Below are 18244 nucleotides of genomic sequence, written 5' to 3'. Positions count from 1 at the left end.
GTTACAACTGCCCTCCGACAGCTCAGTGGAAGCTGCCCTTGATTAACACTTTCCAGAAAGACCACATACAAGTCCTCCCCAATCAAATTACAGAAAACACGATAAAATTCAGCTGAAAGACCGTCTAAACCATGCGATTTCCCAGAGCTCAGCTCCTGGACGGCCAGAGAAAGTTCAGCAAAACATATAGGATTATCAAGGGTTTGTTGATCTTCCTCTGATAAATGTGGTAAATCACACAAAAGCTGTTCTGTTGCTGCTCCGTCACATATTTCAGCACAGTAGAGGTCCTCATCAAAGGAAAGAGCATGAGTACAGATTTCCTGCGGATCAGATGTAAATTCTGGGGTAAATTCAGCTTGTGAAAGTTCTTCTGTTCTCTTGGGTTTTTTTCAAGACCAAAAAAAATAAATGTAAAATGCAGAGGGAGCATCCATTTCATTTAGCTGAGAATATCTCAGGGCTGTTTTCCTTGCTCCTCCAACAATGTCTTTAAAATAAATGTATTCCTCTCAATAGAATCAGCAGAGTCACCATGGCTGCTTTGCCTCAGAATATCCTCGTCTAGTGATTTCATTTTTTCTTTAAGAGGTCTGGTGTTATGGGCAGCGTATTGTTGGCAAAACAGCTTAATATGCACTTTGCCCATATCCCACCACTGACTTAATAAAGAAAAACTGCATTTTTCCTCTCGCCAAGATTGGCAGAAAAGGTTAAAAGAGTGAATAGAAGAGTGATGCTGTAATAATCTGTTGTTAAAATGCCAGTGTGATTTGTGGATTTTAGAAGACAAGACAGAAACAGCTCCAGAAATATAGCGGTGGTCAGATAGAAAAGATGGTACTATTAAACTATTATAAAACCTACCACTATTACTCTTAGCAACATACAATCGGTCAAGTCTCGCTCCAGACAAAGCATCGGAGTTAGTTTTTAACCAGGTGTACTGTTTAACTCCAGCAAAACTATCTTTCCATAAATCAACAAAATCATAATAATCAATAACATTTTGTAAAATTTCTGCAGAACTTGAGTGAGGTTCATCATGATTCCTATCTAGATCAGGGTTTATAGTGCAGTTAAAATCACCTTCTACTACCACAATATTATCCTGTGGACACTGTGACAAAGCATCAGACAACTTTTAAAAAATATCTTACGCTCTTGTCCAACATTTGGAGCATATACATTAAACAAAGAAAACCCCATTTGTCCAACCATAACATCTACTCTTAAAAGTGGACCAGGTATTATCTCAAACATAACCGGTTGATTACAGACACGTGGAGATAAAAGTACAGCAACACCAGCACTAAGATTAGTCCCGTGGCTCATTAAAATATTTCCCTTCCAATCACAGTTCCACTGTTTCTGATTCTGTACATCAGAATGAGTCTCTTGAAGCAAAATAATGTCTGCCTTTTTTCATTTTAAATAATTAAACATAGCAAGGCTCTTTGTTGTGTCCCGACATCCATTGATGTTAAAAGATCCAATATTTATGAATGCCATGAACAAAATAATCCTAGGGTATACAAAAACCACAAAAAACAGACTGACAATCATGACCCCATAGATATTTCATTAAGACCAGCTTTTCATCTTTTGTTTAATACAAATGTAATGATGTGAGATTTGATGAGTTTCTGCACAGTAAAACCCCCAGTGTTAATAAAAGAATAAAAAAACATACTAAGACAGCTGCATTATTTATTCATATCGCATTGCATGCTGGGAGCCATGGATGAGTTTTGATTGGTGCTCCCAGAATGCACTGCAACATGGACCTTTATGTTGATTGTCACCATTGTTCAGATTCATATGCTGATTCTTGAAGTCTGTGTGATGAAGAAAAACAGAAATTTCAGTGCAGAATAAGTTTTGAAAGTCTTTCAGATTAATAAAACTTTCACATTTTAAACTATATATATCATAAGCTCAATAAGAAAGTTAACTGATAAATCTACCAGTGACTAACACTCCAAGTTACTAGTGGTGGGCAGAGTGAGGCTTCGTGAAACACTGAAGCAGTTGAAGCAAATGTGTGGAGGCTTAGAAACATTTCAACACCCGTCTCTACGCTGACACCTAGTGCTCATTTCCAAGTATTGCTCTGAAACAGCATCGACAAAGAAACAGTTAAGCGAATTGACGATTTATACCGTACGTTGTGTTAGTCAACTTACCAAATGATTTGGGGGAGTGGTTAGTGTGCTCAACTGGAATGCTGTCACCTTGGGTTCAAATCCTGGGTGACGCAGTCATCTTGACAAAATTATAAAAAACAATTTAAATGTGTTTTTATTGTTCTGTTCTTGTAATGTGTTGAAACATCAGTCTGATGTCTGAATGAACTCTTTGTGAATAAGTAAGTGTTATTTTGGGAATGAAAAATATACAATAAAGTACATTTATTGTACTTTATTTACCACTTTTTTTACATATAAAGATTTTTATTTAAAAATATTAATTGTTCTGCTGTTGATGGACTTAGCCTACTTCTTTTTTTACATATAATTTCTCCAGCCTTTGAAAAAATCCTCTCACCAACCCTGTCAATCAAGCGCAGATTCGGCAGGTATGCCAAGTCTCGAAACACTTGTGACACGCCCTGATGCTTCAATCGCCTTAGTCACATGACATGGGTGTTTTAAAACATCTGTGCTTCAGGATCTCGACACTGTGTCAAAACATTTGTTTCGCGTCAGCCATCCCTACAAATTACACCTGTTACTCAAGCCACTATACACTGATTACATCTTCATTGAAATATAACCAGCCCTGATCACATTTTGCTTTCTTTTCCTTTTTGCCATAACTAACATGTCTAAACAAACACGCAGTTATTGCAGTCAAAGAAATTGTAATGTTTTAAGTCAAGGGTCAAGAGCCCAACTAAAGCAAACACTGGCCTCGATAATGGTAATTCAAACAAAACTAAAACATCAACATCTAAAGTCAATCTGGTTAGTAACGTGTGAAGCTGGTGATGCTGTTTGTGGAGTTGTTTAATCATCCTCTGCTGAGATCTTGAGAGATTTAATGTATTTTATCTTGTGTTGATTTCATCTAAGGCTGTGTCTGAAGTCAGTTGTAGTTCTTGTATTTCTGCTCGTCTCGTCTCTTTTTTTCTGTTCTTTCCCTTTCTTTCAGTGATTCAGTTTGTTAACAGCAGGTGTTCATCACTAATGTTCAATCATCACTCAATTACTAAATTAATTATCTCATTAACCTTAACACTATCTCAGTGTTACTTTTTTAATACTCTGAGTGTGGATTATATATACACTGGGAGTGTTGATTTAACACTAGAGGTTTTACTGTGTGTGCACATGTGAATATCAGAAAGAGGATTTACAGAGAGTCTCTCTATCCTTTAATATCACACAGAGACACTGAGGAATCATAATCAACCCCAAATCCAGCGTAGAGGGGTTCGGTGAATGTGGTGTTGAGTGTGTGTAAGTGTGTGAGTGTGTGTGTGTCAGAGACGCTGTAGAAGGACAGAGAGCCGGCCGACACGTCTACATACACTCCTGCTCTATTAGAGGATGAATTGACAGCAAGTATATCAGTTCTGTTATTATTGTGCCAGACAGTGAATCTGTTATTAGAGTAGATCAGACTCCAGGATTTGTCATTGGATCCAAACTCGCAGTCTTCTCTCCCTCCTTTCCTGCTGATTCCTTTATATGACACTGATATTACAGCATAATCTCTGCTCCATTCAGTCTCCCAGTAACAGCGTCCAGTCAGACTCTCAACACACAGAACCTGCTCATGCTCATCAAATCTCTCTGGATGATCAGGATACGGCTGATGATCTTTCACTCGTGTGATCCTCCTGTTCTCAGACAGAATGAGTCGAGTGTGTGCTGTGTTTGGATCCAGTGTGAGATCACAGGCATCTGAACACAAGAAGAGAGAAACATCAAGAACAACACAACAGTGAAGATGTCTGTGTGTGTTTACAGCTAAAGTCCAGACTGTCCTCACTCTTCTCAAATGTGTTCACTAATATAGTGAAAGCTGTTGAAGAGCGACTAGTGATTCAGATCTCACTAGCAGTGCTGGTCCTAGACTTCTGGAGCCCAAACAAAACTCTGTGAAAAACCCTGTCAGGCCTAAAACAGTGCAGACTAGTGTTGTGTAAAGCAGCGGTTGTGGGTTTATCATGAATACAAGTCAAGTCAGCTTTATTTCTGTAACGCTTTCTACAGTACAGATTGTTTCAAAGCAGTAACAGATTGAGATTGTGCTGTAAACCAGCTCTAACAAGCCAATAGTGTGATTCTAGAGGGTCCATGTACATTTTGATTGTTTGTTTTTCAGTTTGAAATTAAATAAGCAGAAACGTTTTTTATTTGTTCAATAAAGCGAAAAAACAAGATTTTGGCTCGATTTTTTTTTTTTTTTTGGTTCACGGGTAGAAAACGGATAAACGACTTCAAAATTCGTTTACCCCTTGTGGGCGGTCATGACACGCCCCTTTCTGCCGATTGGCCAACCAAATCTGAGCCTGTGACATCATCCTCAGTTCGTTCAGCAAAATAATAGTCCTCTGCTGCTGTACGGGGCAGGTCCTAGATCGAGTTTCTTCTGTGCAACCTAACGCGTTTCACAGAAATATTTATTTTAGAAATTTTAATCAGCACCCAGCCTGTTTTACATGTGGGCGTTGTTAAATCTGTATGGTGACGCTGCGCTACCCATAGACTGCAGAACAAGAAATAGATGTAGGGGGTCCCCGAGATACTATATTTATCCACTCAATGTCAGAATTTTGTATCTTACCTGCATAGCTACATTGGAAACGTGCACTAAATTTTCAATATTAAATGTTTTAACATTTTATACATTTAGCCTACATTTAATCATTTAGCAGACACTTTTATCCAAAAAAAAAAAAAGGTTTACAAATGAGTGCTGTGACAATTCTGTAATTCTGTAGCACCATTGCTCGGATTGGAATTTTCATTAGTAAATGAAGATTAAATAATCAGATAAATTGCTACTGAATTTGACAGTGATACTCTTCAGTGAGTTTATTTTCTAACTTTTTTTTTTTTTTTTTTGATATTTCAATGTATTTGGAAATCTCATCAAATATTAATTAGGGTACGCAATTAAAAAGACGAACAATAGCTTATCTCTCCTTGTTATATAGCCTAACATTGCATTGACTGAATATGTATCTTTTTGTATATATTACTGATGAATTCAAAAGCCTGTTCTTATAAATGATATTATGCTATAGCCTATAGCAACACTAACATAACAACCCTCAGCCATTAAAATACAGTAGCGTAGGCCTAATTATTCAGCTACAGCTCTGCACAGTTGAAAAAAACAGGCTGTTTTATTCCTAATAAGAATATTTATTATTGTCGACCACTTTAAACATTGTAAATACAGTTTGAACATTAACACTGCACTGTGCTTAAATACAGGTAAATGCACTGTAAGTTCAATAAAAACTGTACTGTATTTATAAAGTAAAACAAAAAACTGTACTGTACTTAAATGTAAAGTAAAAATGTACAGTACTTTATCAAAAAATTAAAAATAAATTAACAGGCATCATTTAGTAACCTTGCAAAAGTGTTTTTAACATTAATTTATATTTAATTCAGTGATTCCTCTGCGTACCACTAGAGGCAGCCCGCACACCACACTTTGAGAATCAGTGCCCTATAGGATTTACTAGTGATGGTGAAATGAAGCTTCATGAAGCATTAAACTTTTCAGCCAAGTGGTTCACAAAAGGGTTCATTTCTGGTGGCTTCATTTGCTCACAATACCACCTGGTGGCCAAAGAGTATAAAACAAGCAGATATATTACAGACAGAGGTGGAAAGTCCAGGGGTCAGAAAGTAAAAGTCCTGCCCCGTGTTTATTCCACCCATGAACTCTGCAGCTGATTTCACCAGAGGAGGAACCAAGTCATTCCTTTCAAGTCACAAACGAGTCTCGAGTCAAATCCCAAGTCCTCAAAGAGTTTAAGTTAGAGATAATTAAGTGTCTAATTAAATGATGATTGTGCGTTAGTGATGAACACCTGCTGTTATTGAGAATCACAGAGGATCAGATGTTGATGTTTTATTGGTTAAAATGATGCCACCATCATGGAGATCAGTGTTTGCCTTAGTTGGGCTCTTGACCCTTTTAATAGCTGAGAGTGGTTTTCTTTTAAGCAATTGCAATATTGCTTTACAACAAACATTTGTGCATTTGCACATTGCTGAATTGAAAGCTTACACTTTAGGCTTCTAAGAACATCATGAAGGTGTTACAGAGCTGCAAAAAAGTCCTATTAAACAAATATCATCTCAATGTTTAAATATTGAAAAAGGAAGGCTTTTAGACATGAACACTTATCATACAATCCTCAACAATGGTGATTATAATTATTCATGCTGCAGTGCATGATGGGAATTTTCACTATGGTGTTACCCAGCATTCATTGTAGCATGAAGCATTTTGTTGATTGTCACCATTGTTGAGATTCATATGCTGGTTCTTGATGTCTGTGTGTGTCTAAATAGCACTGGAGTTTAAATATTTATATGCATTACATAGGTTTAAAATTAATTCAATATAACTATTAGAGCAACACTTTCATTGTATACTGCAGTTTCACAGGGTTGGTTATTGAAAATCTGAACACATAAATTAAACAAAAAGTTATTTATATAAACAGGTCAGTGCTTAAAGATTATTTCATCATATTAAAACAGCTAATAACTGCACAGCACTAGTCTCTCTACTTTACAACAGCACATGCACTGTTTCTGACAGAAGTAGTCAAGGGTCAAGAGCCCAACTAAAGCAAACACTGACCTCCATGATGGTGGTATCATTTTAACCAATAAAACATCAACATCTGATCCTCTGTGATTCTCAATAACAACAGGTGTTCATCACTAATGCACAATCATCATTGAATTAGTCTCTTAATTATCTCATTAACTTTAACTCTTTGAGGACTTGGGATTTGACTCGAGACTCGTTTGTGACTTGAAAGGAATGACTTGGTTCCTCCTTTGGTGAAATCAGCTGCTGAGTTCATAGGTGGAACAAAAATATGGCAGGACTTTTACTTTCTGTCCCCTGGATTGTCCGCCTCTGCAGACGACCGTGCCGAATGCTTTGATCAATGGAGGTAATCGATGAAGGCTCCGCTAAAGGCAGCTTTCAAACAGTTCCTGCCTGTGTAAATGAACAGACAACCTTCTTTGCACAATACATAATTCTGTCTTTTTTACCCCAAATGCAGTGATTATCCCCTGCTAACAGCGGGAGCAACAACGGTACGCAGATCACTATTAACGAAATGCTTTTCACCTGTCTCAACATCTCTCACTGTTTCTCTCACTCCGATTGACGCAAATGAGTAAACAGATGCAATTCTACACTTATTACAGTACATTTTATTCCTTCCTTTTAATCTGTAAAAGAGCGCGTCACACCTGCCTCAATATTTTTTACTGTTTGAAAAAACAAAACAAAACAAAAAACAGTGCCAATCTATATTTATTTATCCATTTTCCTATTTTCCTATTTCATATTTTAACAGTTTTAATCCGTTATGGAGCATGCTTCCCATGGGCCGTGGCACCTAAAGCGTCACAAGTCTCAAGATGTCTCACTGTGTAAACATGTTGATGCATGATTTTAAACTGTCAGTCCATGTTATTCTTCACTATTTTACAATTAAATCCTAATCTAATCATGACAAACTATATATCGTTGGAAAGGTCTAAGACTCCTAAATAAATTATTTTACCACTTTTTCTGTAAAAAATTATGTAGGAAAAGTAATAGATTAATTTATGACCAGAGGTGTCAAATCCAGGGTCAGAAAGTAAAAGTCCTGCCATGTGTTTATTCCACCCATGAACTCAGCAGCTGATTTCACCAGAGGAGGAACCAACTCATTCCTTTCAAGTCACAAGCAAGTTTCGAGTCAAATCCCAAGACCTCAATGAGTTGAGGTAATTAAGAGATAATTGAGAGACTAATTAAATGATGATTGTGCATTAGTGATGAACACCTGCTGTTACTGTGAATCACAGAGGATCAGATGTTGATGTTTTATTGGTTAAAATGATACCACCATCATGTAGATCAGTGTTTGCTTTAGTTGGGCTCTTGACCCTTGACTCCTGTGTTAGATCTCTCTGTAGCAATGCATGTGCTGTTGTAAAGCGGAGAGATCAGTGCTGTGCAGTGAGCAACTGTTAGTTGTTTTCATATGATGAGGTAATCATCAGGTGCTTACCTGTTTGCATGTACACTGTGTGTATATATATATACACATACAACATTTTCATTTTTTAATTTATGTTCTGCTTTTGAATAAACAACTCTGTGAAACCACAGTGCGCAATGAATTTACTGCTGTAGCAGTTATAGAGAAAGAATTTTAAATCTAATGCATTTAAATATTTAAACTCCAGTCCTACTCAGACACACACAGACATCAAGAACCAGCGTATGAATCTCAACAATGGTGACAATCAACAAAATGCTTCATGCTGCAATGCATGCTGGGTAACACCACAGTATGAATAATTATTGTCACCACTGTTGAGGATCGTATGATAAGTGTTCATGTCTAAAAGCCTGAGCAATATAATTCTTAATTTTTCCAATATTTAATATTACGATGGCATTTGTTTAATAGTAAATTCCTGCAGTTCTGTAACAGCTGAACATCAGTAAATAAACCAAAGAGAGACACCTTCATGATGTTCATTCAAGTGACATAAAAGCCAAAAGTGTAAGCTCATCTGCTTCCTCAAGCTTTTAATTCAACAATGTGCAAATGTTTGTTGTGAAGCAATATTGCAATTGCTTAAAAGCAATCCATTCTCAGTTACTAAAAGGGTCAAGAGCCCAACTAAAGCAAACACTGATCTCCATGATGGTGGCATCATTTTAACCAATAAAACATCAACATCTGATCCTCTGTAATTCTCAATAACAGCAGGTGTTCATCACTAATGCACAATCAACATTTAATTAGTCTCTCAATTATCTCTTAATTACCTCAACTCGTTGAGGTCTTGGGATTTGACTCGAAACTTGCTTGTGACTTGAAAGGAATGAGTTGGTTCCTCCTCTGGTGAAATCAGCTGCTGAGTTCATGGGTGGAATAAACACATGGCAGGACTTTTACTTTCTGACCCTGGATTTGACACCTCTGGTCATAAATTAATCTATTACTTTTCCTACATAATTTTTAACAGAAAAAGTGGTAAAATACCTATTTAGGAGTCTTAGACCTTTCCAACGATATATAGTTTGTCATGATTAGATTAGGATTTAATTGTAAAATAGTGAAGTAAAGGTATACAGAATGACATAAATTAAATGTGAACCATAGTAAATAAGTTGAATCAACCTTAATAAATTAAGTTGACCCAACGTAAGTACATTAAATTGAATAACAGAATTGCATAATGCTGAAATAAAGCAAGTTAATCATGTGGAAATCCTTTCCATGATTTTTTATGTTCATTCAAAGAGTAATTTTTGAGTGTATTATATGTTCTTAATACCTCAGTATCTGCAGCTGACAGTTTGGATTCTTCAGTCCATCAGAAATAAACTTTACACCAGAGTCCTGCAGGTCATTGTTACTCAGATCCAGCTCTCTCAGGACAGAGTTTGAGGATTGAAGAGCTGAAGACACAATTTCACAATGCTGATCTGAGAGACCACAGCCAGAAAATCTGGAAGAGAGCAGAACACACACATCAACACACAGATCATCTACAGACACACACACACACACAGGTCATATACAGACACACACAGATCATCTACAGACACACATCAACATTGTGACCAGTTGACTGTAAATGATCTCTTATATGTTGTTAATACCTCAGTATCTGCAGCTGACAGTTTGGATTCTTCAGTCCATCAGAAATAAACTTTACACCAGAGTCCTGCAGGTCATTGTTACTCAGATCCAGCTCTCTCAGGACACAGTTTGAGGATTGAAGAACTGAAGACACAATTTCACAATGCTGATCTGAGAGACCACAGCCAGAACATCTGGAAGACAGCAGAATACATTTTAATAATTAACACAAACAGATCATCTACAGACACAGATTAAATAAAATGTAATTGCATTAAAAATGTTTATGCTTCATTTTCAAAGCCTTATTTATATGGTATCAGCCCATATATGGTATCTTTTTACAAAGAATACCACTTTTGGTTTTATGATACATAAAGCAGTAAATTAAGCAAATTTCAACGATTGAATAATCTTTCATGTATTTTTATATTTTTCACAATACAGTCAAGTCATATACCACAAGTAAGCTCTCATTCTCAGGAATTTGCATATGTAGATTATTTAATTGTGTGACAATCACAGATCAAATAATCTTCAATAGAATCGCATGTAAAATTTATTTACTAGCAATCTTTGTTTGGGTATTTACTCATACTACACTTCAGTCAGCGCAGACAAACAATCTCTGATGTTTTAATTAGATTCTTTCAAACAAACCATTTTGTTTCTGTCTTGCATCGTTGAGAAATCATTGTTTGTGAGCAAAAAACACACTTTTTTTTTTTAATGAAGAAACATCAGCCTAAAAACTCATCTGGTGAGGTTTTACACTTTTCTCAGTTTGAAATAATCTTGACTTTGAAACGTAAGCACAGCTAATCTGATGAAGTGTTTATTGATAGTACAGTACAGGATGCATTTATGAATATACAGTAAATATACACAGCAAAAATAGAGTGAAATTAACTCTCCTGAGTACATGTGAGACCACACTCAAAATTGAAAGTGTTAAAATAAGGTGTTAAATTAACACTGAAGCAGAGTTAAAGTTAATGAGATGATTAAGTGATGTGGCCATTATTGAAGACACCTGATGTTAACAAACAGAATCACCAAAGGAGAAAATCTAAATTTTTATGTCACCATTATAGTGCTCAGTGTTTGCTTTAGTTGGGCTCTTGACCCTTAGCTTTTCAATATTACATTTTGTTTGGTTGCTGTAACTGAATTACAACAGGCAGACAATTAAGACAAAGGAAAAATATTGTTTATCTGAACTCGTTAACCAAATCTCTGAGTTAGATTTACATTTTGATTATAAGTCTTGTGATTCATTAGCATAGAACTTAGCATGTTCAATACAATCAGGGATTTCTTAAAGTAGTTTGTTCAAAAATCGTTGAAAAATCTTTGTTCAGACACACAACTCAAGAATCAACCTGTGAATCTCAACAACGGTGACAATCAAAAAAGCATGTAGCAGTGCATTCTGGTACAATCAAAATTCATCCATGGCTCCATGATGCATTGTTGAATAAATTATGAGCTGAATTGTCTTGTAATTTCCTTTATTCTTACTATTTTATTTTTTGTTTTATGTGACTTTTAGTAGCTTGTTTTCTAATGTTTAGAGTTGATCTTTTTCTGACTATGCTGTTTGTCACCGTTGTTGAGGTTCATAAGCTGATTCTTGATGTCTGTGTGCCTAGAAGAATGACTTTTTTTTTTCTGAACAATTTTCAAGAAACTTTTAATAATTGGATACTGTAGAGTCACATGTTAAGATCAACAAGGTAAATCTGACTTTTAGGTTCAGGCTCTAAATGAGTTTGGTGATTCAGATCAAATGATCACATGAACAGTTTTTTCTCATTTCTTGTCTGTCTGATAACTCAGCTACAGCAGCCAAATAAATTCTAACTTTGAAACTGTAAGGGTCAAGAGCCCAACTAAAAACTGACCACTATAATGGTGACATGAAATTTAGATTTTCTCCTTTGGTGATTCTGCTCGTTAACATCAGGTGTCTTGATAATGGTCAATCATCTTAATTAATCATAATTATCTCATTAACTTTAACTCTGCTTCAGTGTTAATTTAACACTCTTATTTTACTTCACACTCTTGAGTGTGGTCTCATATCAGGAGAGTTAATTTCACTCTGGATTTTTTATTGTGTACATGGATTATTCCAGTGCTTATTGGATGAACAGTTATTGTTTGTTTGGCTTCTGAAGATCAAGCAGACAGGCAGCTGTAGCAGCACGGAGGAGCTGTTTCTTGTCTCTAGGAGGCAGCAGGTGAAGATGAGCTGATGCTCTGAACAGTGATCAATACAGAATGCACATGGATGGAATGATATAAAGCTGGAGGATGGGTTCTATTTTAGATTGTAATAGACCAGATATATTTTATAATTTATGCAGTCTTGTGTCTCCTGAAAGAATAAAACTGATTGTAGAAAACACAAAATGTGAAATTGGTCCAATTTTATGCCATTTTTGTATATTACTACCTGAAAACATACAAATGAAACACAATTCAATCAATAAACAAGAAAAGTGCTTATAGCACATATTAAATAATTCTGGGGTAATGTGTTTTATAAAGCCTGTTTTGCAAAACTCAAAATGACAGATTTTATTTGTTTATTAATAACTCCTGTTTAAATGTTATTTGAATTATTTTTTCTGGTACATTTAGCATCAAACAAAGTAAGTTGCAGAGAGCAGGACCAAATAGATCCTGAATAACAGAATTTATTTATTTATTTAAATCAAAAAGCATTTTTAGTGTTTATTGTAATATTTGAAACATATATAACGTTATTTATAATGAATTACACTCATATTTTGTAGTTCAAAGGGTTTCCTTTACAATGAAAGCTTTTTCTTTCATTTCTTCCATTGTATGTGTGTCATAATCAGCACTGGTTTCATTCAATTAAAATTGATTATCATGTCAGATTCAATTCTATTCGATATCACAATGCAAAATCATGCAGTACTTGTTTATTGATCTGTTGTATTAAATCAATATCACATTTGCAAACTCTAACAATTATTAAAGCTGTTACTCTCTATCGCGATCTGTGCACAGAAAATAGCGTGTTGAGTTCTCAAGACTCAAAAGCAGGTGCAAATGATACATTCTCGGAACCTGAATGAGTAAAATGATTATTACACACAGTAAAACCTCCAGTGTTAAATCAACACTCCCAGTGTATATATAATCCACACTCAGAGTGTTAAAAAGTAACACTGAAGCAGTGTTAAAGTTAATGAGATAATTAGTTTGGTAATCGGTGATGATTGAGCATTAATGAAGAACACCTGCTGTTAAAAACTGAACCATTGAAAAAAAAGACGAAATGAGCAGAAAAACAATATCTACAACTGACTTCAACCACAGCCTTGATGAAATCAACACAAGATAAAAGACATTAAATCTCAAGATCTCAGCAGAGGATGATTAAACAACTCACAAACAGCATCACCAGCTTCACGTTACTAACCAGACTGACTTTAGATGTTGATGTTTTAGTTTTGTTTGAATTACCATTATTGAGGTCAGTGTTTGCTTTAGTTGGGCTCTTGACCCTTGACTTAAAACATTACAGTTCCTTTGGCTGCCATAACAGCGTGTTTGTTTAGACATGTTAGTTATGGCAATCGGTGTCGTTGGTTTGACTTCTATAAAGAAATCACCAGTATTTAGTGATACACATAACTGGTTTCATGCAGAGCATTGTCACTGAGTGATTCAAATTTATTTTGTTCACATAAAATATAAAGCTTGATCCATCAGTTTTAAGATTAATCTGAAAGACTTTTGAAAGTAAACCGGCACTGAAAGGTTAAACTACATTATCATACAGACATCAAGACTCAGCGTATGAATCTCAACAATGGTGACAATCAACATATTCAGATAAACAGATACTCTGTGAACATTACAAAACAAGCTACTAAAAGTCACAACAAAATAGCAAAACAAAAGGAAATGGTAAGAATAAAAGAAAATACTAAGACAACTGCATAATTTATTCATGTCACATTGCATGCTGGGAGCCATGGATTAGTTTTGATTGGTGCTCCCAGAATGCACTGCAACATGGAGCTTTATGTTGATTGTCACCATTGAGATTCATACGCTGAGTCTTGAAGTCTGTGTGATGAAAAAGTACATTTTCAGTGCAGAATAAGTTTCAAAAGTCTTTCAGATTAAACTTTCGTCGTTATGTACAGAATCTCAATAACAAAGTTAACTAATAAATCTATCAGTGACTATACTCCAAATTAATTCAGTTACTCAAGCCACTACGCTGATTACATCTTTATAAACTTAACCAACTACTGATCACATTTTCTCTTGGCTTTTTCTTTTGCCATAACTAACATGTCTAAACAAACACGCTGTTATGGCAGCCAAAGTAACTGTAATTAAGTCAAGGGTCAAGAGCCCAACTAAAGCAAACACTGTCGACAATCTAAAACAAAATCAACATCAGTCTGGTTAGTGTGTGTGATGTTTGTGGAGTTGTTTAATCATCCTCTGCTGATATATGTCTTCTTTCATCTAAGCAACTGAAGTCAGTTGTAGTTCTTGTATGCTCGCTCTCTTTTTCTCTTTCTTTCAGTGATTCAGTTTGTTAACAGCAGGTGTTCTTCATTAATGCTCAATCATCACTCAATTACTAAACTAATTATCTCATTTTAACACTGCTTCAGTGTTACTTTTTAACACTCTGAGTGTGGATTATATATACTGGGAGTGTTTTTGGTTTTACTGTGTGCAATTGAAATCTGAAGACTGAGAACTTTAATCCCTGTTATTGTACAGAAAGAGAAAAAATAGCATTTACATTATCAAAGAACATTATCATTGACTTTAGTCTCAGAATTCAAGCACTCTCAAAACTCCCATTAATCACTGAAGTTGCTTACATTGTGAAGGGTTAAAACAAAAACATATCTTTTGACTGAAAATGTTTCTGCCAAACCCCATTCCACAGCCATACCTGTCACACACTCAGTTTAAGAGCCATCTTTGTCTTCTTGTAATTTGGAGCGCTTGTCCTCCAAATAATAAAAAAAATTAGGAGCACCTTCTAATCAATCAATAATAAAGAATTAGCAAAATTAGCCTTCTTAATACGAGGTGACATTTGACTCAAAGTGATTTACAAGGGCATTTTCTTTTTACCTTGTAAATGCATTCTAAGTTAAGTCTGACGTGTTGTCAAGTATGGTGACCCATACTCAGAATTGGTGCTCTGCATTTAACCCATCCAAGTGCACACACAGCAGTGAGTAGTGAACAAATGCACACACAGTGAACACACACCGGAGCAGTGGGCAGCCATTGCTCCAGCACCGGGAGCAATTAGTTCGGTGTTGCTCAAGGGCACCTTAGTCATGGTATCAAAGGTGGAGAGTGCTGTTCATTCACAATCCCACCTTCATTCCTGCCGAAATCAAAATTTAATTAAATTAAAATTTAATACAATTAGAAAAAATTTATGAAATTAACATTTTTAAAAAGTGTATTAAATGTATGCAGTGTTTCCTCCAGGATTTATTCCAGCTGTGGCAGGACTATTTCTCATGGACCACACCCCTCCCACCCAACAATCAAATGTATTTTTAAATTAGAGGACAAGCACAGTGTTTCATTAGTGAATGAATCTGCTTTGAATGATTTTGGATATTGCACCACGAGGTCTTGACTCTTCTGTTGTTTATTTGTTTGTTTGTTCCTAATAAACTGTTTAACTGCACTCTAAGTGAATCTCAAGTTATTTTATGTGATAGTTATATGTATACACATTTCTTTTTCCCTCACATTCTTTCTTGTAACTCTTCTCTCTCAGTCACACACCTGACTGAATGGCTCATTATGGAGCTCATTATGCGGGCCTTTGTCTTCTCAGGTGTGAGTCACGCCTCGCATAGAGCCTTTTTACTCAAAAAGTGACTTAGAATCTTTAAATCAATATATTGTTTTCTCTGAATGAGTGAGTTAGATTATTTTCAGATCATTTTGAAGCAAATATTCTAGGCTACAAGATCCAGTTCTCAAAAGTCTTGTGAACAAATGTTTTGTATGTGTTTTATGGCCTTATTTCAGTTACTTTTAACATTTTAGTTTTTTCAAACCACGCATAAACGTTGTTTTCTCAAAACACAATCACGTGCGTACATGCTGGTCACATATTATTGTAGCCCAGTTTGTGCTGAATACAGTGTTTTAGACTAATACAATTAGAAAAAATTTATGAAATTAACATTTTTTAAAAAGTGTATTAAATGTATGCAGTGTTTCCTCCAGGATTTATTCCAGCTGTGGTGGCAGGACTATTTCTCATGGACCACACCCCTCCCACCCAACAATCAAATGTATTTTTAAATTAGGAGGACAAGCACAGTGTTTCATTAGTGAATGAATCTCGTCTTTGAATGATTCGGAGAGTCTAGGTGCGTTTACATGGAGCATTGTAATCGGTTTAAAAGTCCAAACCGAATGAAAATGCTCCATATAAACACCTCAATCAGAATAAAAATGCCCAAACCGAATGAAATTGTAATCGGTTTGAGAGGGGTGGGATAAAGCTTTCTATAAACCGAACAAAATTAAAATCCTGCCATGTAAACGTGTTAAACTGATTACTTTGCGTCTCAGCACGTCAAGAGGTCGGGTCGTCAGAATGTGAACGTGATGTCGGCGACGCAGTAGTTTCTGTGATTTGGGGACACCACACTACAGACTTTTTTTTCTTTATTTCTGTAATTCAGCCCTACGGGCGATCATACCATTAATTTGTAATCATTACAAGAATACCAAAATCGTGTAATGAGCAAGTGTGCGTTTATTAGACAGTTTAATATCACGTCAGTTTGAGCTTTCAGAATCGGCGAATGTGCTGCGGTCGTCCCATCACATCTGGAGCGAAGACCTGAACCAGGAAGTTGGTCACCAGATAACACGGAAACCAGTTAAACCGTAACACCGGCGGAGGAGGAGATCTTCTATACCGAGTAAGTAATGTTTCTTATTGGCATTCGATAATGTGTTGTTGTGACAAAGATGAAAGCATTTTCTAGTTGAACTTTTCCCAAACTATAACTCCAGAATAAAATGTGTGAAATCCAGTGCAACATTTTGAAATATTATAGGCAAACTTTCATTGCATTTAAATGTTGCACGACGTGAGGATAGTTATATGTTCTATAAACAATGATATAAAAGTAATGTCTAAGAAAGTTTAGACCAATCTTTACTGTGAAGTAGCCTACTCTGTTTGCAAATACCTGCTCAAACATGTTTATAATAAGCTTAACAATAATGATTTAGTTTCTCAGTTATAAATTGTTGGTTTTGTATTGTATGATAATACATGTGTGCATCTATGTTATAAAATCACGTGGGCAATATTGGTGATTGCTAATGTAATAATATAGTTGCTCCTGATAAGCCTATCAACATGCTCACTAATTTATTTATTAATTTTAGTGTATGGGGGGGGTGCTTTATTTATTTTGAATAGTTACAATATGCAAGCCTATATATTATAATAAATATAATGTACTGTTTTGCTGTACTTTGGATCAAATAAATGCAGGCTTGGTGAGCTGAAGACACTTCAAAACATTACCAGTCAAATTATTTAAACAGTAAGATTTGTAGTGTATGTATTGTCACCATGTTTGCTTTGTCTTTGTCCGTTCATTGTGTTGTTCACGTCTGTTTTGTGTTTTCTCATGCAGTTTCTGCTGTCTCCTGTTTTCCTGGGTTCCAGTTTCCTGCCACTGTCTTGGATATTTTGGATATTGCACCCACGAGGTCTTGACTCTTCTGTTGTTTATTTGTTTGTTTGTTCCTAATAAACTGTTTAACTGCACTCGCAAGTGAATCTCAAGTTATTTTATGTGATAGTTATATGTATACACATTTCTTTTTCCCTCACATTCTTTCTTGTAACTCTTCTCTCTCAGTCACACACCTGACTGAATGGCTCATTATGGAGCTCATTATGCGGGCCTTTGTCTTCTCAGGTGTGAGTCACGCCCTCTCGCATAGAGCCTTTTTACTCAAAAAGTGACTTAGAATCTTTAAATCAATATATTGTTTTCTCTGAATGAGTGAGTTAGATTATTTTCAGATCATTTTGAAGCAAATATTCTAGGCTACAAGATCCAGTTCTCAAAAGTCTTGTGAACAAATGTTTTGTATGTGTTTTATGGCCTTATTTCAGTTACTTTTAACATTTTAGTTTTTTTCAAACCACGCATAAACGTTGTTTTCTCAAAAACACAATCACGCACGTACATGCTGGTCACATATTATTGTAGCCCAGTTTGTGCTGAATACAGTGTTTTAGACTTTATCCATTAAAATGTTTATAAGCAACTGAAAAAAGCACAAATGTCA

General features: G+C 35.6%; 1 pseudogene; it reads right to left on the bottom strand.

Moving 5' to 3' along the window:
- The window catches only part of LOC131524708 (NACHT, LRR and PYD domains-containing protein 12-like), a 183473-nt pseudogene that overhangs the window by 140551 nt on the left and 24678 nt on the right, over positions 1-18244 (bottom strand).

Source organism: Onychostoma macrolepis, chromosome 01 (assembly GCF_012432095.1).
Source record: "Onychostoma macrolepis isolate SWU-2019 chromosome 01, ASM1243209v1, whole genome shotgun sequence".
NCBI lineage: Eukaryota > Metazoa > Chordata > Actinopteri > Cypriniformes > Cyprinidae > Onychostoma > Onychostoma macrolepis.
This window is presented reverse-complemented; position numbering and strand designations above follow the sequence as displayed.